Source organism: Zalophus californianus, chromosome 7 (assembly GCF_009762305.2).
Source record: "Zalophus californianus isolate mZalCal1 chromosome 7, mZalCal1.pri.v2, whole genome shotgun sequence".
NCBI classification, from domain to species: Eukaryota; Metazoa; Chordata; class Mammalia; order Carnivora; family Otariidae; genus Zalophus; species Zalophus californianus.
The window spans coordinates 96,197,207-96,222,698 of record NC_045601.1 but is presented as its reverse complement, the minus strand read 5'-3'; the positions used below and the strand labels follow the sequence as shown (position 1 = coordinate 96,222,698).

Genomic DNA, 25,492 nt, shown 5'->3' with positions numbered 1-25,492 from the left:
AAATTTAAAAAAGGACAGCTTAAGGGTCATCAAGCAAACACACACATTATAGGGTCTCAGAAGGAGATGAGAGGGAGAAAGGGGCAGAAAACTTATTTGAAAAAGTAATAGCTGACCTGGAGAAGGAAATAGACATACATGTTCAGGAAATACAGACAGTTGCAAACAAGATTAACCCAAGGAGGTCCATACGACAACACATAATGATTAAAATGTCAAAGGTTAAAGACAAAGAGAGAATTTTAAAAGCAAGAGAGAAGCAAAAAGTACAAAGGAAACCCCATAAGGCTATCAGCTGATTTTTCAGTAGAAACTTTGCAGGACAGAGGAAGTGGTATGATATATTCAAAGAGCTGAAAGGAAAAAAACCTACAACCAAAAATATCTGCCTAGCAAGGTTATCATTCAAAATTGAAGGGAGATAGAGTTCCCAAACAAAAGTTAAATGAATTTATCACAAGCCTCCCTAAACCAGGCTTCCAGGTATGCTAAAGGGACCTCTTTATTAAGTGGAAAAGAAAAGACCATAATTAGAAGAAAATTATGAAAAATAGACATAAAAAATGACAACTTATACATAAAACATGGACAGGGGAGTAAAACTGTTCTTTTAGAGTATGTTTAAAATTAAGTGACCATCAACTTAATATCAACTGTTATAAACTTAGGATGCAATATATGAACCTCATGATAACCACAAGCCTAAAACCTAAAATAAAGAGAAAGCCAGGAATAGCACTACAGAAAGTCATTAATCACAAGGAAAGAGATCAAAAGAACAGAAAAGAACTACAAAACAACCAGAAAACAATTAACAAAATGGCAATAAGTACATACATATCAATAATTACTCTAAATGGAAACAGTATAAATGCTCCAATTAAAAGATACAGGGTGGCAGAATGGATTTCAAAAACAAGATCATCTACATGCTTCCTAGAAGAGAATCACTTCAGTCCTAGTAACACATGCACACTGAAAGTCAAGGGATAAAAAAAGACATTCCATGCAAATGGAAAGGGGGAGAAAAGTCAAGGTAGCAATACTTATATCACACAAAACAGACTTTAAAATAAAGACTGTAGCAAGAGACAGAGGGATCAAACCAAGGTGGTTACAACAATGTAAATATATATGCACCCAACAATGGAGCACCTAAATACATAAGCAAATGTTAACAGACATAAAGGGATAAGTTGACAGTAATACAATAAAGTAGGGGACTTTAACACCCCACTTACATCAATGGATAGATCATCCAGACAGAATCAATAAAGAAATAGTGTCTTTGAATGACATATTATCAGAGATGGACCTAACAGAGAACATTCCGTACAAAAACAGCAGAATACACATTCTTTCAAGTGCACATGGAACATTCTCCAATTCAGATGACGTTAGGCCACAAAACAAGTCTCAAAAAATTTAAGATTTAAATCATATGTATCTTTTCTGACCAAAGTGGTAAGAAACTAGAAATTAGTAACAAGAAAAAAACTGGAACAAAACACAGGGAGGCTGAACAACATGCTACTAAACATCCAATGGGTAAATGAAGACATGAAAGAGAAAATGAAAAAATACATGGAGACAAATGAAAAGACAATGGTCTAAAATTTTTGGAACGCAGCAAAAGCAGTTTTTAGGAGGAAGTTTATAGCAATACAGGCCTACCGGAAAAAAAAACAAGAAAATTTTCAAATAAGCAATCTAACTGTAAGCCTAAAGGAACGAGAAAAAGAAAAACATAAAGGCCTAAGGTTAGTACAGGGAAGGAAATAATAAAGAACAGAGAAGAAACAAATGAAACAAAGAGTAAACAAACAAACAAAACAATGCAAAAGACTGATGAAACCAAGAACTGGTTCTTTGAAAAGAGAAACAAAATTGCTAAATCTTTAGCTAGACCCAAAAAGAAAAAAGATAGAATTCAAATGAGTAAAATCAGAAATAAAAAAAGAAGTAACAACTGACACCACAGAAATAAGAAGGATTATAAGAGAATACTACCACAAATTATATGACAACACATTGGATAACCTAGAAGAAATGGTCAAATTTCTAGAAACATGCAATTTTCCAAAACTGAGTCAGAAAGAAATGAAAAATCTGAACAGATGAGGTAGTAGCAACAAAATTGAATCAGTAATCAAAAAACTCCAAACATGCAAAAGTCCAAGACCAGATAGATTCATGAGGGAATTTTTATCAAACATTTAAAGAAGAGTCAATACTTGTTCTCCTCCAACTATTCCAAAAAATAAAATAGGAAGAAAAGCTTCCAAATATATTCTGTAAAGTCTGGTATATCTGATAAGAAGTTAATATCTAAAATAAAGAATGTATACAACTCAAAACCAAATAATAATCTCATTAAAAATGGACAGAGCAGTTGAATAGACATTTTTCCAAGGAAGATATAAACATAGCCAGCAGTCACATGAAGATGCTCAATGTTACTAATCATCAGGGAAATGCAAATCAAACTCACAATGAGATATGATTTCATACCAGTCAGAATGGCTAGAATCAAAAAGACAAAAAATAACAAGTGTTTGGTGAGGATGTGAAGAAAGAGGAACACTTGTACACTGTTGTTGAGGATGTAAACTGGTGCAGTCACTGTGGAAAACAGTATGGAGGTTCTTCCAAAAGATGAAAATAGTAATACTATACAATCCAGTAATTCCGCTACTGGGTATCTACCAGCACATATGCACCCCTATGATCACTGTATTGTTATCTATAATAGCAAGATATGGAGGCAACCAAAGTGTCTGTCAATAGATGAAGAGATAAAAAAATAAATGATATATATATACACAATGGAATATTATTCAGCCATAAAAAGATAAGATCTTACCATCTGCAACAACATGGATGTCCCTAGAGGGTATTATGCTAAATGTAATAAGTCAAAAAAGGTCAAATACAGTATCACTTCACTTATATGTGGAAAATAAAAAAAGAAAAGCAGAAACAGACTCATAAATACAGAATAAACTGATGGTTGCCAGAAGGTAGGGAGGTAGGAGGATGGGCAAAATTAGTGAAAGGGAATGGGAGATACAGAGTTCCAGTTATGGAATGAATAAGTCACAAAGACAAAAGGTACAGCATAGGAAATATGGTCAATGGTGTTATAGTAGTGTCTTATGTCTAATGTAACATTTTGTGTCAACTATATTTAAAAAAAAAATACCAAAAAAAAAGTGTTAAAATTAGCAAGAAAAAAATAGAGACATACATTCAAGGGAACCCACATAAGACTATTGGTGGATTTCTCAACAGAAACTTTTCAGGCCAGTGGAGAAGGAAAGGATATACTCAAATATTGAAACAAAAAAAACCGTACAGATGACTGGGTGGTACAGTCAGTTAAGCATCTGACTCTTGGTTCTGCTCAGGTTGTGATCTCATTGTTGTGAATTTGAGCCCCACATCAAGCTCCATGCTCTGCATGGAGTCTGCTTCAGATTCTCTCTCCCTCTCCCTCTACCCCTCCCCCACTCGTGCTCTTTCTCTCAAATATATTTTTTTTAAAGAAAAACCTGTCAATATTTCTATACCAGCCAAGGTGTCCTAAAGGCATGAAGGAGGGATGACAATGAGTTATCACCTCATACCTGTATAATGGCCTTCATTAAAAAGACAAGAGATTACAAATGTTGCCAAGAATGAGGAGGAAAGGGAGCCCTTATGTACTGTTGGTGGGATTGTAAACAAGTATGGCCACTATGGAAAACAATATGGATAATCCTCAAAAAAAATAATACTACTGTATGGCCCAGAAATTCCACTTCTAGGAATATATCCAAAAGAAACCTACAACACTATCTTGAAAAGTTATGTGTATCCCATGTCCACTGCAGCAGTGACAGATGAATGGAAGAAGTAGTTTTTGCAGTATATATACACCCAATGAAATAGCCATAAAAAATGAGGAAATCCTGCCAATTCTGCCAACATGGATGGACCTTGAGAGCACTATGCTAAGTGAAATAAGTCAGAGAAAGACAAATGCCATATGATCTCACTTACAAGTGGACTCTAAGAACAAAACACCCCACTGAACTAAGAAGAAAAGATCCTATTTTTGGTTAACAGAGACCATGGCAGAGGAAGGGGGATTTGGAGTAAAGTGGTCAAAAGTACCAGTTTCCAGTTATAAGATACATAAACACTTGGGATATAACATACAACATGATGACTGTAGTTGTCATTGCTGTATGACTCATAGGAATGTTGTTAGAGCAAATCCTGAGGTCTCATAACAAGCAAAATTTTTGTATTTCTGTTTTGCTTTTTATTGTATCTATATGAGATGATGGATGCTAACTAAGCCTATCATGGTAATAATTTCACAATAAATATAAGTGTGATCATTATGCTCTATATCTGCAACTTACGGTGATTTCAATTATATCTTAATAAAAATCACAAAAAGACAATTATTACAAAATATATTTTACTTGAGAAGTCTTTAGAAATATGTATCCATAACCTGATTTTTAGTTGTTATTATTTACACAGATTTTTATTTATTTTTATTTTTTTAAAGATTTTATTTATTTATCTGAGAGAGGGAGAATGAGAGAGAGAACATGAGAGGAGAGAGGGTCAGGGGGAGAAGCAGACTCCCCGCTGAGCGGGGAGCCCGATGCGGGACTCGATCCTGGGACTCCAGGATCATGACCTGAGCTGAAGACAGTTGCTTAACCAACTGAGCCACCCAGGCGCCCCTTACACAGATTTTTAAAAATGTAAGTCTGTAGAACTTAAATTTGTAACCTAGGTGAAAATAACATTACCTAAACAATTTGACATGATTTCAATATTTTGAGAGATGAAAATATTATTGAGTAAAGTGATGGTATTTCATCTGCTTTTGTCTATCTACCTAATAGCAGAGACACTGTCCCATGGAAGGTAGACAAATTTTTGGTTAAGTGAGCATTTTAAAATAAATTATAAAATAATTCTAAATGGTCACAATTGATAGGCATAATTTCCATTGTATGATCTGCTCTATATTAAAGAAATTTATAAATAATGGAAAAAAACTTTGTAGCTTCCAGTTTAGGATTCCACATTTGACATGCACTTCTTAAACTTCTCTTCTCCACTATTCTTGAAGTTAACTTTTACTGAGAGTCCTAAAACCAAGTTTGGTGTGCTACAGTGAGTAGTTTTATAAAAATGAGCCAATGTGACCTAATAGCCATATTAGTAACATATATTACTCCCACCTAGTTCAAGCCCAGAGCTAGAAATATCTGGCAATATATGAGAAAGTTGTTCAAACAATAAAGCTGAGGGATTCTTGACTTTGGCTTAGTAGGGTTATCAGTGGTTCCAATATTCTGTGTGTGTGCTTGTTTTTGTTTGTAGTGTTGGGCATACAACCATTAAGTGGTTACAATAAGTCAAAAACTAGTCAAGAGGATAATACTTTACATTAATACCAAACTGACCAATTTCAAACCAATATTCTAAAGGAAAATGAGCATTCATGTTACATTCAGTGGCAAGATTATATGTGGTATATACAGTTTCCTTATAAATATGAACTTCCAAGAGACAAAAAAATTGAGAGAAAAAAACTTGGAAAAAATTAGAAAATGAAAAGCTGAATGTGTTTTTATACAAATAGGGCAAAACAACAAGATTTCCAAATTGAAACCATATGTGTTGAGAGAGATATGATGAGTACTTGGTTGAAAACAAGATCTTGAACACAAGATTAAAACAATAAGATGAGACATTTACAGAATGAATAAGAGAGGTGCTTGAAAAGATAGTGAGTTTTGAAATTTCCATCTCTTATGCCAAAGGAAGAATTATATCATATCCTGGCCCAAAGAGCCACCAATAATATAAAAGCCAAAGATAAGTACTAAAGAGAAGACAGACTATAGTGGGAAGAAAATAACTGTATGAATGGATGTTATTTTTTTCCCCAAAGGTGATAACAGCAACAAGGATTCATTTAAAATTAAGAATCGTTATTTTTTAAAAACTGGTAAAAATATTTACCAGGATGAGTCTGTCCTCCTGATTCGAAACTTGCATTATTATGTGCAAAGATGATGAAATAACAGCTTCAGCTGAGGATTTCTGTCTTACTTGGTGCACCCAGAGGTAATCTAATTTTTGGAATAAAATGGTCATGCTAATAAAATCAAAACTTCTAAGAAGAGCAAACAAGATATTTTAATTAACTATATCTGCTATGTATTGATGAAAATTTCATGAAAAAGATATGAACATGTTCTTTATCTTTTAGGATGACAGACGTTTTATATATGAAGGAATGGGAATCTAGAAAAATATGAAACTTTCTCAATATCATATTTTATGGATAATGGAAAACTCAGTGTCTAAGCATAATGCTGCAAGTCGTAAGTGAAAAAAAGGAGTACCCATTGGGTGAACACTAGGTAATTTCAAGAAAATGAAGCAAACAGCACCACATTCAGGCTCCTAGGGAGTGAAAAGACATCAAATAAGTCCACTCTTCACTTTCTACTCCAAGCTGCATGGTTCTTCATTCTACTTTTCTGTTCACACCTGCTCTCCAGGACTACACCTCCAACCCACTCAGCCTCTGGCTCTCAAGAAAGATGATCTAATATGTGTTAGGGATTTTCCTGGATCCTGAGAACTGTGACTGGTGGGAATGGAGATCACAAGGTGTAAATAGTGTTCTCCATGCACACCCCTTTATCCCAGAGTGTCAATCAACTGTAAATTAAAGGTTCTGATATAGTTGGGAAAACAAGGATTGTTTTACAAAGTTAAACCACAATTAAAAACAAAACAAAATATTCTGATGAATTCAGTGTTTTTCTTTACAGTCTCATAGAATCTTTTCTAAATAGAAAACAAACAAACAAACAAACCCTCGAGGCGGCTGGGTGGCTCAGTCATTAAGCGTCTACCCTGGGCTCAGGTCATGATCCCAGGGTCCTGGGATGGAACCTCGCATTGGGCTCCCTGCTCAGTGGGAAGCCCGCTTCTCCCTCTCCCACTCCCCCTGCTTGTGTTCCCTCTCTCACTGTGTCTCTCTCAAATAAATAAATAAAATCTTTAAAAAAAACCCTCAATTTTTATAACATTTGCCTATTTAATCAGCAGGGATGCATTGCTGTAGGAGACGCAGAACATTTTTGGACATATTTTCTTTTGTGGTGAGCTTCAAGCTTATGAACCAAGCATAATCCATTGTATAAAGATTAAATACCTTCATTTTTAGCATATTGCAGTAGAATTTCATGTATTTTTATATGCTGATTAATCGAATGCCAGTTTACAATGCCATCTAGTTCAGAAGCTGCTTTTCTACCTCTTTTAAATACCTGTGGAGGGGCACCTGCGTGCCTCAGTAGGTTAAGTGTCTGCCTTTGGCTCAGGTCCTAGGATCGAGCCCCACATTGGGCTCCTTGCTCAGCGGGGAGCCTGCTTCTCCCCCTGCTTGTGCTCGCTCGCTCTCTGACAAATAAAGTAAAAAACACCTGGGATTTGTAGAAATAGATAAAAATTGTTCTCTCTGAAAACAAAAAACTAACTGATCACCTATTGCTAAAACCAGAGAGAAATTTATATTAATAAAAAGATATTGGAGATAAACAAAAGAAAGCAACATTATTCAAATATTTAATCATTTTTCATCCCCGATATAAGCAATCTAAACACTTAAAAAGAATAGGAAGATACTTTGTTCATCTTGTTCACACTGACTTTTATGGCTCAGGAGCCCTGCTTGTACACACTTGAAATTTGGACAACGCTAAACTTCTGCTGGACTTCTTGTCCTCTTTTATTTTTTATATTTTTCTTTTTAAATAATTTACACATTATCCCACCTTCCAATAAGAATATCTTCCAACAGAATACTGTGCTGGAGAAAGCTAATTGTGTAGAAAAAAAATTATAATCAAAAGTTTTGAAAATACAGAGTGAGGTATCACCTACTCTGGCTTGTCTCCATGCTACCAATTAACACGTACTGTATTTTGTGGTACTGGATTTCATTTGTTTTACTCCGTTTTCAGCCAGAGGAAAAAAAATAGATTGTGCAATTGTCTGGTTTTAAGTAGATTAAATAATTTGTTCACTAGTGTTTTACTCAGGTACTTGGGAACATGAGAAAGGTGAAACTCAATTTTTACATAAAAAATTAAGACAAGTATATTGGTTCACGTACATTTCTTCCATTACTAAAATGTTGTATGTTTTGTCACCTCATTTTCTTGCTCTTTCAGTTTTGAGTGGTTATAAATATCCCACATTTATAGCTGTAGTCTCAGAATTATTTCTCTATATTAAATACCTGATAATTATGAATTCTTGACTTCCATACAATTAGGTACAGTTGAGTAAGTCATATGTTCAAGTAATAAAAACACACAATAAAACCTGGGAACCCAAGAAAGATCTCTCCACTCCACGATTAGTATGTGCTTTCCAGACTGAGAGGGGATGTTCCATTTATAACTCTCATTTGTTTCCTACCATTGTGGCCAAGTTTCCACTTATTATATGTCTCCTTGCCTTAATATTAACTTCCAGTTTAGAGCACTGTAAACTGTTTCTCAAGCCCTAAATTAAAGCAAATGATATCCACTCCACATCCACCACCAATTTTACTAGAAGCCACTTCAAAGATTCCATTTTAAAAAATGAAGTATGGCCACTGCTTTCCGAAGCCAAGGTTAGCCCTGTTCATAATGAAGTGGAACTTTCTCTGATTTCCCTTTTATTTAAACACCGGCAGTTTTTTCCAAGACATTTTCTCTCCTCCACTAAAGGTAAAGCTGGTCATTTTGTTGTTGTGGCTGTTGTTACTGTGGAAGGGAGGGGAGAGGAGAAAAGAACCCTGGAGAACTCAGCGTTAGTGCTTCCAGGGACCAGCACGCTTGTGTTTTCAGGGACAGTCCAGCACCACATTCACCTCTGTTTATGAACATACAAGTTCCAAAACATTAAAGATGGTCTCAGCTACACTCAGTTTCAAAGAGAGCAGCAGTGTATATTTCTTTCTTATGTTGTCACTGACTTATCAAACTGTATAGAAATGGATGACAAAAGAGACAAAAGAACTTTACAAGGTCAACTTTTAGCTTCCTCAGCAGGTCTCTGCTTTTTGACCATTTCTTCACTTGTTCATTTAAACTTGCCTCCGCAGCTTTACATCATGTTGCTTCTTAGATAAACCACTGTTACCCTCTTCTTTACCTACTTATACTGTGACTACAACTTAAGCTCTGGGGCAATGTAAGACCAGCTGGAAGTACACTCTTGCTTTCCCAGGCCCCCGGCCCCCATTTTGCTGTCCTACCTCCCATAGTTACCTGGTGCTTGTGCACATAGTACGAGACTAGAAATCACAGTTATAGACACCTGCAGATACATTTCCTACCAACTGCCACAGGAGCTGATGAGAATGCCCACCGTCTTGAGGTGACTGGGTGGCTCAGTTGGTTAAGGGTCTGCCTTCGGCTCAGGTCATGATCCCAGGGTCCTGGGATCTAGTTGCATATTGGGCTCTCTGCTCAGTGGGGAGTCTTCTTGCCCCCCTACCTCTGTCCGGCTGGGCTCACTCTCTCTAGGTCACACTCTCTCTCTCTCAAATAAACAAATAAAATTAAAAAAAAAAAAGAATACCCACCTTCTTAGCCCATTCCCTCCCTTGACACACACAACACACATACACACATATCCCAAATAGTTCATCTTAAGTTGAAGATGTTTTCTTTCAGAAAAGACCTGAAGGTGTCACTAACCCACAACCATTTAAAGATAATTTATCTGCCTGATTCTTGCATTCTGCAGGTGATGTGAATTCGAACCCTGCATCCACATGGGGGGTTGACAAAAAGGCTATTAAGTATAAAGAGGGACTAGGTGTTTCTCCTCTATACATAGTCAAAGCCATAATGAATACTCTTGCCTTCTCCCCTGATGTAACGTGGAATTTTTGCTGGTTCGGCCTTTGAGGGTATGGCATTTTAGAGGGATCTCTCCATCTTATACAGGTTCCCATCCATGCTCCCTATATCTTACTTGGGCCCAGGGTTGTTTCCTGACCCTTAATATGGCTGTTGGAGGATGAGAAAATGCCCCAGGATTTTGGTCCTCTCTTCTTTCCAAATAGACACTCTGCATTTCAACTAATTCAGCATCTGTCATAAAGCTTAGCTTCTCTCCTGAATATATTTGTCTTCTCTCAGTTCCTAGGACATAATCCTCCCCTCTCCCAAGTACTTTTGACCAAGTGGTGTTTCATCTGCTCGAAGTACTCTTTTCATACACTGCCATGCACACACGCGCATACGTGCACACACAGACACATCCCTTAGAGGGGTTAGTTCTCATGCTTTACATATGATTTTAAACATTACTTCCTCAAAATAGTCCTTTTAACCAGTAAAATCACAATAAGGAATCAGCAATATTTTGCATTTTGGCATTTTCAAGAGGCAGAAATTTGAGTGCCCCGATTTTGCTCTATTACCCTGAATCCCAAATAACTAAATTGTCACTCATCATAGTAAATATGCTATACAAATAAATTACTACTAAAAGTGTTATTGTGTAGAAGAGACACCCATATGAAGGAATGAGAAAGGGAAGGGGGAGGGAAGGAGAGAAGTGAGAGGAGGAGGAGAGAGGGAGGAGGTTGAAAAAAGGAATACCCATATCAGAGGGGTGGGGGTAGTGGGAGAGACAGATGTCTTCAGGAACGTGCTGGTCAGGAACACTTAATAAGTTACAGTTGTAGCTGAAAACAGAATCCTGAAGTGATGCCTAGTTCTCTATTGTTTTAGAAACTAGAATACCTAGGAAGGGAAAATTGTAAAAATTCCCACGCCCAAAAGTCCATGGGATATCAGTTTCTGTTCTCATTCAATACAATATTCCTTGCTTGCTTCCAGAAGATAAATACGGATTTGTGCACATATAGTATAAAGTCAAAATAAGCCTTTTCTAGGGCTTGATCTTCACATTGTTTTTTAACTTCTGCCAAACAACTGTACACTTTAGGTCTACGACATAAAGCTTTATATATTGATTTTCAGCCTCCTAAAAAAGTTTTGATACAGTCTTTAGTTGTCAAAATCTTAGGCTCTAAAAACAGCACATGAACCTATTTTTAGCTGAGTTTAACAAACTAACACTAATTTTAAGATATACCCTTAAAATAATTTTATATGTATTGTTTTAAATACATTCAAAATAACTAAGTTATTAGAATTTAATAATTTTTAATCATCCAACTTTCCAGATCTCTTCGCTTTGATTATCTAAAAGCATATGTTTGACAAAAACCAGGGATTTGCAGACAAAAGGATGTCTGCAATATCAGAAAAATATGTTAAACAAGATATAGAATATTTCAGCGCTGTATCTTCTCATAATAGAGCACCAAATTATCAACAAGAACATTAGTTACATGAACACAATAGAACACTCTATCTCTGTATTTTGTACTCCTCAAAATACCATTATACTTTAATCTATTCAATTATATGGCTGAGAGCATGTAAGAGTTGATAAAACCAGACGTAGATCTAAGAAGATTAATACTTTAAAAAGAATGAATTCAGGACTGAGGGGCTCGAGATAGTGGCATAAGAAGACTCTGGGTTTGCCTCCTCCCACAGACACACTGAGTCTACATCTATATATTGAGCAATTCCTCCCGAAGAGGAACTGAGGGCTGAATGAACTGCTTCTGCACAACAAGGGATAGAGGGACCCTATGATGAATGGCAGGAAAGAACCAGACGCGGTAGCAATGGAAATCCTACTTCTATACTATGAACTGCGGAAGGAAGGATAGGGCTGGGGCTGTGCACAGATTTGTCTGACCTGCAGTATAGCAAAAAAGCAGTGGTTTGACGGGCGCCTAGACTTTAAATTAAGGAAGCCTATTTATTTACCCTAAAGTATTCGATCAAATGGTGGGGGAATTGCTGGAGCTCTCTCTCTGGGATTGGAGGTACTGGGGAGCACCACTGTTTCCATTCCTTCTCCACACTGAGAGCTCAGATAAGAGCAGAGTCCAGGCACTCTAGCCAGCCTGCCGACTCAGTGAGCTCTGAGCCCCTAGCCCACACCAGCTCTAGCAGTCCCCATAATATAGTTCTCCCAACAAAGTCCCCCAACCTATGTCACCCCATACATAGCTGTCCCACCAAGGATGTTCCTGCATAGCATACAATATGACACCCCCAGTGTGTACCCACTACAGCTCCAGCAGTTTTGCCAAGGCATCCTGGACACAAAGCAACCTGAGACATCTCCTGCCTGTGCCCATGCTGCCAGGGCACCTCCTGTATGAAGCACCCAACCCAATTCTATCCCAGCTCCAGCCAGAGAGCCAAAGCCTCCAGGCACATGCAGTCTACAGAGGGGATGTTCCTATACAAGGCCACTCCTTTAAGACTGGGACAGGTAGCTGTTTCACCTAACTCATAGAAACAAACACAGAAAGTCAAACAAAATTAGAAGTCAATGAATATGCTTCAAGCAAAAGAACAAGATAAAGCTTAAAAAAAAAAAAAAAACTAAATGAAACAGAGATAAGCAATCTACCTGACAAAGGGTTCAAAATTATTGTTATAAAGAAGCCCACTGGACTTGAGAGTAGATAAACTCAGTGAGAACTTCAACAGAAAAATTTTTAAAAAGGAACCAGTTGAAGTTGAGCAATACAATAACTGAAATGAAAAATGCACTATCAACAGATTAGCAGATGCAAAAGAATGGATCAGCAATCTGGAAGAAAGGGTAATGGAAAGCACCCAAGATGAACAACAAAAACAAAAATTTTTTTAAACAAGAATAGATTAAGGAAACTGAAACAACATCAAGTGTGTTAACATTCAAAACATAGGGATCTCAGAAGAAGAAGTGAGAGAAAGGCAGAGAAAAATTACTAAAGAAATAAGAGCTGAAAATTTCCCTAAGTTGGGGAATGAAAAAGACAGCCAGTTCCAGGAAGAACAAAGAGCCACTAATAGGATGAACCCAAGAAGGTCCACACCAAGACACAGAATAATTAAAATGTCAACAATTAAAGAGAAAATCTCAAAAGGACCAAAAGAAAAGCAACTAATTACATACAAGGGAAATTCATAAAGTTATCGGCTGATTTTTCAGCAGAAACTTTTCAGGCCAGAGCAAAGTGGCAAGATATACTCAGAGTACTAAAAAGAAAAAAAAACCTACAACTAAGAATACTCTACATGGCAAGATTATTTCAGAATTGAAGGAGAGAGTGTTTCCCATACAAACAAAAGTTAAAGTTCATCACCTTTAAGCCATCCTTATTAAAAGTGTTAAAGGGACTTCTTTAAATGGAAAAGGCATTATTAATGGAAAAAATTGCACTAGTAAAAGCAAACATACAAATATAAAAAGGTAGTAAATCAATCAAGTATAAAGCTAGTATGAAGATTAAAAAAAGGAAAATCAATTCTGTTTAAAATATTAAGGGATTCACAAAATCAAAAGATAGAAAATAGACATCATATACATAAAACATGGAGAGGGAGGAATAAAAATGTAGTTCTTTTACATGTGTTCTAACTTAAGCAACCATCAACTTAATATTAACTTCTATACACTTAGGATGTTTAATATGAACCACATGGTAAACACAACCCAAAGACCTATAATAGATTCACAAAATTAAAGACAAAGCTACTCAAGCATAACACTAAGGAAAATCACTCATCAGAAGGGAAGAGAGCAAGAGAAGGAAGAAGCATAGAAGAACTACAAAAACAACCAGAGAACAATTAACAAAATAACAAAAGGCATAAACCTATCAATAATTAAATATAAATACTATAAATGTTTCATCAAAAGACATAGGGTGACTGAATGAATAAAAAAAGCAAGCCCCAGCTCTAAGATGCCTATAAGAGATAACTTCAGACCTAAACATATAGAGAGAGACTAAAAGTGAAGGGATGGAGAAGACATACCATGCAAATGGAAACAAAAAGCTAGGATAGCAATATTATGTAACACAAAATAGACTTTAGAACAAAGATTATAACAAGAGACAAAAAGGACATTACATAATGATAAAGGAATCAATCCAAGAACAGGATATAACAATTGTAAATATCTATGCACCCAACCACAGGAGCAACTAAATATATAGAACAAATATTAACAGACATAAAGGGAGGAATTGACAGTAATACAATAATAGTAGGGAAATGGAACAGCTCATTTACATCAATGGGTGGATCATCCAGACAGAAAATCAATAAGGAAATGCTGGCTTTAAACAACATATTAGACCGGATGGACTTAACAGATATATACAGAAATTCCATCCAAAAATGGTAGAATACACATTCAAGTGTAGATGGAACATTCTCCAGAAGAGATCACATGTTAGGACACAAAACATGTCTCAATAAATTTAACAAGACTGACATTATATCAAGGATCTTTTCCAAACATGACAGGATGAAATTAGAAATAAATTACAAGAAAAAAACAAACAAACAAGTGGATGCCAAACAACATGCTAGTAAACAACCACTGGGTCTCCAAAGAAATCAAAGAGCAAATCAAAAAATACATGGGGACAATTGAAGACAGAAACACATTGGATCAAAATCTTTGGGACATAGCAAAAGCAGTTTTAAGAGGGAAGTTGAGAGAGGAAAAAAGCCTATCTCAAGAAACCACAAAAATCTCAAAAAAAAAAAAAATCTAATGTTATGCCTAAAGAAACTAGAAAAAGAACAAAGCCCAAAGTTAGTAAAAGGAAGTAATAAAGATGAGAGTGAAATAAATGAAATAGAGACTAAAAATAGAGTAGAAAAGATTATCAAAATTAAAATCAGGGTCTTTGAAAAGGTAAACAAAATTGACAGCCAGATTCATCAAGATAAAAAAAAAAGAGAGGGGACACAAATTAATAAAATCAGAAATGAAAGAGGAGAAATAGGGGGGCGGAGCAAGATGGCGGAGGAGTAGGAGACTGGATTTCGTCTGGTCTCAGGAATTCAGCTGAATAGGGATCAAACCATTCTGAATACCTACGAACTCAACAGGAGATTGAAGATAAGAATAGTAACAACACTCTGAACAGAAAAGCGACCACTTTCTGGAAGGTAGAACGTGCGGAGAAGTGAATCTGAGGCGATATTCGGAGGATAGACAGCAGGGGAGGGGGCCTCCGTCAGCCGCTTCTGGCAAGTGCTAGAGCTGTGGAGCACAAAATCGGAACTTTTAGAAGTTGGCTCCGCTAAGGGACATCGCTCCAGTGGCTAAGCTGGGGGTGGAACCCTCGCAGGACAGTGTGGTCTCAGGACCCTCGGGGTCAAGAAAGACCTGGGGTGCCTGAGTGCAGCAGAGCTCCTAGGTATCCGAGCGGGGAAGCTGGCTGCAGAGACCGAGCCGAGGCGCGGGCTCTCAGCTCGGGGTGGCCATAAACTGTGATCCGCCGCACAGTCAGGCCACTGCTCCTCCAGCAGGGACCCAACAAGCAGCAGATCCGGGAAGACTCCCCTTCCTCCCCTGGGAGGAGCGGTGCAGGAGCTCACCGCAGGGATCTGCTGGGTTTGGAGACTCCACACGGGGTCGGGAGCCAGAGATAGAAACACTCGGTCACAGGCCGGGTGAGCACGGAGTGCGGCCGGAGACCGGGGACACGGGAGTGACTGCTTTTCTCTGGGGGCGCACTGAGGAGCAGGGCCCCGAGATCTCAGCTCCTCCAAGTGGAGATTGGGAGGCCACCATTTTCACTCTGGTCCTCCAAAGCTGTACCGAGAGCTTGCAGGGAACAAAAGCTCCCGAGAGCAAACCCGAGCAGATTGCTTAGCCCGGACCGACAAGGGCGGGGCAATTCCACCTCCGGCAAAGACATTTGGGAACCACGGCAACAGGCCCATCCCCCAGAAGATCAGCAGGAACAGCCAGCAAGCCAAGACCAAGTTTACCGATCAAGGAGAACGGGAGAACTCCAGCGCAAGGGGAATACTGCATATAGAATTCATGGCTTTTTTACCATGATTCATTAGTTTCTCAAAGTTAATTTTTTAACTGTTTTTTTTTTTGAATTTTTCTTTTTCCCTTTTTTAACCAACATCTCATCTATCCCTTTTTTTTAAAAAAAACATTTTTTATTTTTCTTTTTTAGAGTCATATTTTATCCCTTCATAGTAATTACCCTTATTTTTGGCATATATATATAAGTTGTTCTCTCTTTAAAATTTTGAGATACAGTTTCTTCTAACAGATCAAAATGTACCCTAAATCACTGGTGTATGGCTTTGTTCTAGTCTCCTGCCTGATCACATTCTCTCCTTTTTTTTAAATCTTTTTTTTTCAAACAACTTCTTATCAATTCCTTTTATACAATCTTTTATAATTTTCATCTTTACAGTCATCTTCCATCCCTTCATTGTATCAACCCTTATTTTGTATATATATAAGTCTTTCTTCCTTTAAAATTTCAGGAGGCACTTTCTTCTAACAGACCAAATACGCCCAAAATCCAGTGTGTGGCACTGATCTATGCACTAGCCTGATCATATTTGAGCATATTCTGTTTTTTTTTTTTTTTGCTCTGTTTGTTTTTATCTTTTTCTTCTTTTTTTTCTTTCTTTCTCTTTCTTTTCCCCTGGTTTCAGCTCTCTTCTGATTTGTATAGAGTATATGTGCTGGGGACGTTGTTAACCTGTTAGCATTTTGTTCTCTCATTCATCTATTCTCCTCTGGACAAAATGACAAGGCGAAAAAAATCACCTCAGCAAAAAGAACAAGAGGTAGTACCCTCTGCCAGGGACCTACTCAATACAGACATTAGTGCGATGTCGGACCTAGAGTTGAGAATCCTGACTTTAAAGATACTAGCTGGGCTTGAAAAAAGCGTGGAAGTTATTAGAGAAACCCTTTCTGGAGAAATAAAAGAACTAAAATCTAACCAACTCGAAATCAAAAAAGCTATTAATGAGGTGCAATAAAAAATGGGGGCACTAACTGCTAGGATAAATGAGGCAGAAGAGAGAATCAGCAATATAGAAGACCAAATGATGGAAAATAAAGAGGCAGAGAAAAAGAGAGCGAAACAACTACAGGATCACGAGGGCAGAATTCAAGAGATAAGCCATACGATAAGACAAAACAATATTAGAATAATTGGGATCCCAGAAGAAGAAGAGAGAGAGAGGAGGCAGAAGGTATAATGGAGCAAATTATAGCAGAGAACTTCCCTAATGTGGGGAAGGAAACAGGCATCAAAATCCAGGAGGCACAGAGAACCCCTCTCAAAATCAATAATAATAGGTCAACACCCCGACATCTAATAGTAAAACTTACGAGTCTCAGAGACAAAGAGAAAATCCTGAAAGCAGCTCAGGAGAAGAGATATGTAACCTACAATGGTAGAAACATTAGATTGGCAACAGACCTATCCACAGAGACCTGGCAGGCCAGAAAGGACTGGCATGATATCTTCAGAGCACTAAACGAGAAAAATATGCAGCCAAGAATACTATATCCAGCTAGACTGTCATTGAAAATAGAAGGAGAGATAAAAAGCTTCCAGGACAAACAAAAACTAAAGGAATTTGCAAACATGAAACCACCCCTACAAGAAATATTGAAAGGGGTCCTCTAAGCAAAGAGAGAGCCTAAAAGCAGCATAGATCAGAAAGGAACACAGACGATATACAGTCACAGTCACCTTACAGGCAATACAATGGCACTAAATTCATATCTTTCAATAGTTACTCTGAATGTAAATGGGCTAAATGCCCCAATCAAAAGACACAGGCTATCAGATTGGATTAAAAAACAAGACCCATCAATATGCTGTCTGCAAGAGACTCATTTTAGACCCAAAGACACCCCCAGATTGAAAGTGAGGGGGTGGAAAACCATTTACCATGCTAATGGACACCAAAAGAAAGCTGGGGTGGCAATCCTTATATCAGACAAATTAGATTTTAAAACAAAGACTGTAATAAGAGATGAAGAAGGACACTATATCCTACTTAAAGGGTCTATCCAACAAGAAGATCTAACAATTGTAAATATCGATGCCCCTAACATGGGAGCAGCCAATTATATAAGGAAATTAATAACAAAATCAAAGAAACACATTGACAACAATACAGTAATAGTGGGGAACTTTAACATGCCCCTGACTGTAATGGACAGATCATCAAAGCAAAAGATCAACAAGGAAATAAAGACTTTAAATGAAACACTGGACCAAATGGAATTCACAGATATATTCAGAACATTCCATCCCAAAGCAACGGAATACACATTCTTCTCAAGTGCCCATGGAACATTCTCCAGAATTGATCACATCCTAGGTCACAAATCAGGTCTCAAATGGTACCAAAAGATTGGGATTAATCCCTGCATATTTTCGGACCATAATGCTTTGAAACTAGAACTCAATCACAAGAGGAAAGTCAGAAAGAACTCAAATACATGGAGGCTAAAGAGCATCCTACTAAAGAATGCATGGGTCAACCAGGAAATTAAAGAAGAATTAAAAAAATTCATGGAAACCAATGAAAATGAAAACACAACTGTTCAAAATCTTTGGGTTACAGCAAAGGCAGTCCTAAGAGGAAAGTATATAGCAATACAAGCCTTTCTGAAGAAACAAGAAAGGTCTCAAATACACAACTTAACCCTACACGTAAAGGAGCTAGAGAAAAAACAGCAAATAAAACCTAAACCCAGCAGGAGTAGAGAAATCATAAAGATCAGAGCAGAAATCAATGAAATAGAAACCAAAAGAACAGTAGAACAGATCAATGAAACTAGAAGATGGTTCTTTGAAAGAATTAACAAGATTGATAAATCCCTGGCCAGACTTATCAAAAAGAAAAGAGAAATGACCCAAATCAACAAAATCATGAATGAAAGAGGAGAGATCACAACCAACACCAAAGAAATACAAACAATTATAAGAACATACTATGAGCAACTCTATGCCAGCAAATTAGATAACCTGGAAGAAATGGATGCATTCCTAGAAATGTATGAACTACCAAAATTGAACCAGGAAGAAATAGAAAACCTGAACAGACCTATAACCACTAAGGAAATTGAAGCAGTCATCAAAAATCTCCCAACAAACAAAAGCCCAGGGCCAGATGGCTTCCCAGGGGAATTCTAACAAACATTTAAAGAAGAATTAATACCTATTCTCCTGAAACTGTTCCAAAAAATAGAAATGGAAGGAAAACTTCCAAACTCGTTTTATGAGGCCACCATTACCTTGATCCCAAAACCAGACAAAGACTCCATCAAAAAGGAGAATTACAGACCAATATCCTTGATGAACATGGATGCAAAAATTCTCACCAAAATACTAGCCAATAGGATCCAACAGTACATTAAAAGGATTATTCACCATGACCAAGTGGGATTTATCCCTGGGCTGCAAGGTTGGTTCAACATCCACAAATCAATCAACGTGATACAATACATTAACAAAAGAAAGAACAAGAATCATATGATCCTCTCAATAGATGCAGAAAAGGCATTTGACAAAGTACAGCATCCTTTCTTGATCAAAACTCTTCAGAGTATAGGGATAGAGGGTACATACCTCAATATCATAAAAGCCATCTATGTATGAAAAACCTACAGCGAATATCATTCTCAATGGGGAAAAGCTGAGAGCTTTTCCCCTAAGGTCAGGAACGCGGCAGGGATGTCCACTATCACCACTGCTATTCAACATAGTATTTGAAGTCCTAGCCACAGCAATCAGACAACAAAAAGAAATCAAAGGCATCCAAATCGGCAAAGAAGAAGTCAAACTCTCACTCTTTGCAGATGATATGATACTTCATGTGGAAAACCGAAAAGACTCCACCCCAAAACTGCTAGAACTCATACAGGAATTCAGTAAAGTAGCAGGATATAAAATCAGTGCACAGAAATGAGTGGCATTCCTATACACCAACAACAAGACAGAAGAGAGACAAATTAAGGAGTCGATCCCATTTACAATTGCACCCAAAACCATTGGATACCTAGGAATAAATTTAACCAAGGAGGCAAAGGATCTGTACTCAGAAAACTATAAAATACTCATGAAAGAAATTGAAGAAGACACAAAGAAATGGAAAAACGTTTCATGCTCATGGATTGGAAGAACAAACATTGTGAAGATGTCAATGCTACCTAGAGCAGTCTACACATTCAATGCAATCCCCATCAAAATACCATCCACTTTTTTCAAAGAAATGGAACAAATAATCCTAAAATTTGTATGGAACCAGAAGAGACCCCAAATAGCCAGAGGAATGTTGAAAAAACAAAGGAAAGCTGACGGCATCACAATTCCGGACTTCCAGCTCTATTACAAAGCTGTCATCATCAAGACAGTATGGTACTGACACAAAAACAGACACATAGATCAATGGAACAGAATCGAGAGCCCAGAAATGGACCCTCAACTCTACGGTCAACTAATCTTTGACAAAGCAGGAAAGAATGTCCAATGGAATAAAGACAGTCTCTTCAACAAATGGTGTTGGGAAAATTGGACAGCCACATGCAGAAGAATGACACTGGACCATTTCCTTACACCACACACAAAAATAGACTCCAAATGGTTGAAAGACCTAAACGTGAGACAGGAGTCCATCAAAATCCTAAAGGAGAACACAGACAGCAATCTCTTCGACCTCAGCTGCAGCAACTTCTTCCTAGAAACATCGCCAAAGGCAAGGGAAGCAAGGGCAAAATGAACTATTGGGATTTCATCAAGATAAAAAGCTTTTGCACAGCAAAAGAAACAGTCAACAAAACCAAAAGACAACTGACAGAATGGGAGAAAATATTTGCAAATGATATATCAGATAAAGGGCTAGTATCCAAAATCTATAAAGAACTTATCATACTGAACACCCAAAGAACAAATAATCCAATCAAGAAATGGGCAGAAGACATGAACAGACATTTTTCCAAAGAAGACATCCAAATGGCCAACAGACACATGAAAAAGTGCTCAACATCGCTCGGCATCAGGGAAATCCAAATCAAAACCTCAGTGAGATACGACCTCACACCAGTCAGAATGGCTCAGATTAACAAGTCAGGAAACAACAGATGTTGGCGGGGATGTGGAGAAAGGGGAACCCTCCTATACTGTTGGTGGGAATGCAAGCTGGTGCAACCACTCTGGAAAACAGTATGGAGGTTCCTCAAACAGTTGAAAATAGAGTTACCCTACGATCCAGCAATTGCACTACTGGGTATTTACCACAAAGATACAAATGTAGGGATCCGAAGGGGTACGTGCATCCCAATGTTTATAGCAGCAATGTCCACAATAGCCAAACTGTGGAAAGAGTCAAGATGTCCATCGACAGATGAATGGATAAAGAAGTGGTATATATACACAATGAATATTATGCAGCCATCAAAAGGAATCAGATCTTGCCATTTGCAATGACATGGATGGAACTGGAGGGTGTTATGCTGAGTGAAATAAGTCAATCAGAGAAAGACGTATCATATGACCTCACTGATATGAGGAATTCTTAATCTCAGGAAACAAACTGAGGGTTGCTGGAGTGGTGGGGGGTGGGAGGGATGGTGTGGCTGGGTGATAGACATTGGGGAGGGTATGTGCTATGGTGAGCCCTGTGAATTGTGCAAGACTGTTGCATCACAGATCTGTACCTCTGAAACAAATAATGCAATATATGTTAAGAAAAAAAAAGAAGAAGAAGATAGCAGGAGGGGGAGAATGAAGGGGAGTAAGTTGGAGGGGGAGACGAACCATGAGAGACGATGAACTCTGAAAAACAAACTGAGGGTTCTAGAGGGGGTGGGGTGGGGGGATGGTTTAGCCTATTGATGGGTATAAAGAGGGCACATTCTGCATGGAGCACTGGGTGTTATGCACAAACAATAAATCATGGAACACTACATCAAAAGCTAATGATGTAATGTCGGGTGATTAACATAACAATAAAAAATTTTTAAAAAAGAGGAGAAATAACAACCAACACCACAGAAATACAAAGAATTATAAGAAACTACTATGAAAAATTATACACCCTCATTTGGACATCCTAAAAGAAATGGAGAAATTCCTAGAAATATATACTCTTCCTATACTGAATAAGGAAAATGGGAAATTGGAAAAGACTGATTACTATCCATGAAATTGAATCAGTAATAAAAAAATTCCCAACAAACAATATTCCATAACCAGGTGGCTTCACAGGTTAATTCTACCAAACATATAAAGAAGAATTAATATCTATCCTTCTCAAACTATCCCAAAAAAATTAAAGAGGAAGGAAAGCTTCCTAATTCATTCTACAAAACCATCATTACCCTGATACAAAACAAACAAAGAAACAAAAAAAAGATAAAAACACTTTTAAAAAAGAAAATTACTAAGAGGCTAATTTCTCTGATGGACATAGGTGCAAAATCCTCAACAAAATATTATCAAACCAAATAAATTATACATTAAGGATCATTCACCATAATCAAGTGGGATTTATTTCAGGGATGCAAGGATGATTCAATATCCAGAAATCAATATACATGATATACCACATTAACATAATGAGGAATAAAAATCTTATCATCTCAATAGATGCAGATAAAGCACTTGATGAAATTCAACATCACTTAATAAAAACTCTCAAAAAAGTGGGCTTAAAGGTAACATTCCTCTACATAGTAAAGGCCACATATGACAAACCCACAGCTAATATCATACTCGATGGTAAAAAGCAGAAAACTTTTCAACTAAGATCAGGAATGAGACAAGGATATCCAATCTTGCCAGTTTTATTCAACATAGTACTAAAAATCTTAGCTTCAACAATCAGACAAAAAAAAAAATCCAAATTGATATGGAAGAAGTAAAACTGTCACTATTTGCAAATGACATACTATATATAAGACCCTAAAGACTAGAACCAAAATGCTGTTAGCATTACAAAATGAATTAAGTAATGTTGCAAGATAGAAAATAAAGAAAAATCCGTTGCATTTCTATACAGTAATAACAAAGAGGAAGAAAGAAAAATGAAGTAAGCAACCCCATTTACAATTGCATCAGTAAGAATAAAATGCCTAGGAATAAATTTAACCAAGCAGGAAAGACATGCAGTTTGAAATTTGTAAGATGTTAATTAAAGAAACTGAAGATGACAAAAAGAAATGGAAAGCTATATCATGCTTATGGATTAGAAGAATATCATTAAAATGTTCATATAAGCCATAATAATCTAAAGATTCAATGCAATCCTTATCAAAATACCAACAGCATTTTTCACATAACTACAACAATGCTAAAATATATAGTATTTTATATAATAAAATTTTATATAACAACAACAATGCTAAAGTATATAGCACCCTGAATAGCCAAAGCAATCTTGAGAAAGAAAAACAAAGCTGGAGGTATCACAATCCCAGATTCCAAAATATATCACAAAACTAAAGTAATTAAACCAGCATGGCTCTGGCACAAAAATAAGACACATAGATCAGAACAGGATAGAGGACCCAGAAATAAACCCACCATTTCATGCTCAATTCATCTATGACAAAGGACATCAGAATATATAAAAGAAGTCAAGAATATACAAGAGGGAAAAGACCATCTGTTTAATAAATGGTGCTGGGAAAACTGGACAGCCACATGCAAAAGAATGAAACTGGGCCACTATCTTTACACCATACACACAAATAAACTCAAAATGGATTAAAAACATAAATATGAGACCTGACACCATAAAACTCAATATAAAACATAGGCAGTAATCTCTTAGACACTGGCCTTAGCAATATTTTTCTATACTTATCTCCTCAGGCACAGAGAACAAAACTGTAATTAAACTATTGGAACTACACCAACATAAAAAGCTTTGGCACAGTGAAGGAAACCAACAGAACAAAAAGGCATCCTACTGAATGGGAGAAGATATTTGCAAATGATGCATCAGATAAGGAGATAACATCTAAAATATATTAAAAACTTAAACACACTTTAACACCAAAAAAATCCAATTACAAATAGGAAGAGAACCTGAATAGACATGTTTTTTTAAAGAAGACATACAGATGGCCAACAGACACATGAAAAGATACTCCGTATGAGTGATCATCAGGGAAATACAAATCACAACCACAATGAGATATTGGCTCACACCTGTCAGAATGGCTAGTATCAAAAAGACAACAAGTGCTAGTGAGGATGTGGAGAAAAAGCAACCCTCATATACTGTTGTTGGAAATGTAAATTGATGCAGCCACTGTGGAAAACTGTATGGAATTTCCTCAAAAAATTAGAAGTCAGATAAAGGACTAGCATCCAAAATCTATAAAGAACTTATCAAACTCAACACCCAAAGAACAAATAATCCAGTCAAGAAATGGGCAGAAGACATGAACAGACATTTTTCCAAAGAAGACATCCAAATGGCCAACAGACACATGAAAAAGTGCTCAACATCGCTCAGCATCAGGGAAATCCAAATCAAAACCTCAATGAGATACCACCTCACACCAGTCAGAACAGCTCAAATTAACAAGTCAGGGAACAACAGATGTTGGCGGGGATGTGGAGAAAGGGGAATCCTCCTACACTGTTGGTGGAAATGCAAGCTGGTGCAACCACTCTGGAAAACAGTATGGAGGTTCCTCAAACAGTTGAAAATAGAGCTACCCTACGATCCAGCAATTGCACTACTGGGTATTTACCACAAAGATACAAATGTAGGGATCCGAAGGGGTACGTGCACCCCAATGTTTATAGCAGCAATGTCCACAATAGCCAAACTGTAGAAAGAGCCAAGATGTCCATCAACAGATGAATGGATTAAGAAGATGTGGTATATATACACAATGGAATATTATGCAGCCATCAAAAAGAAGGAGATCTTGCCATTTGCAACGACGTTGATGGAACTGGAGGAGGTGTTATGCTGAGTGAAATAAGTCAATTGAGAAAGACATGTATCATATGATCTCACTGATATGAGGAATTCTTAATCTCAGGAAATAAACTGAGGGTGGCTGGAGTGGTGGGGGAGTGGGAGGGATGGGGTGGCTGGGTGATAGACATTGGGGAGGGTATGTGCTATGGTGAGTGCTGTGAATTTTGCAAGGCTGCTGAATCACAGATCTGTACCTCTGAAACAAATAACGCAATAGATGTTAAGAAAAAAAAAAAGAAGATAGCAGGAGGGGAAGAATGAAGGGGGATAAATCGGAGGGGGAGACGAACCATGAGAGATGATGGACTCTGAAAAACAAACTGAGGGTTCTAGAGGGGAGGGGGGGTGGGGGGATGGGTTAGCCCGTGATGGGTATTAAAGAGGGCATGTTCTGCGTATAGCACTGGGTGTTATGCACAAACAGTGAATCATGGAACACATCAGAAACTAATGATGTAATGTATGGTGATTAACAAAACAATAAAAAAATTTAAAGGGGGAAAAAAAAG

At 37.3% G+C, this 25,492-nt stretch overlaps 1 protein-coding gene across 5 annotated transcripts in view; it reads right to left on the bottom strand.

Annotated features, from left to right (window-relative positions):
• The window catches only part of HMGCLL1 (3-hydroxymethyl-3-methylglutaryl-CoA lyase like 1), a 187,386-nt gene that overhangs the window by 70,182 nt on the left and 91,712 nt on the right, over positions 1-25,492 (bottom strand). The window lies entirely within an intron of this gene.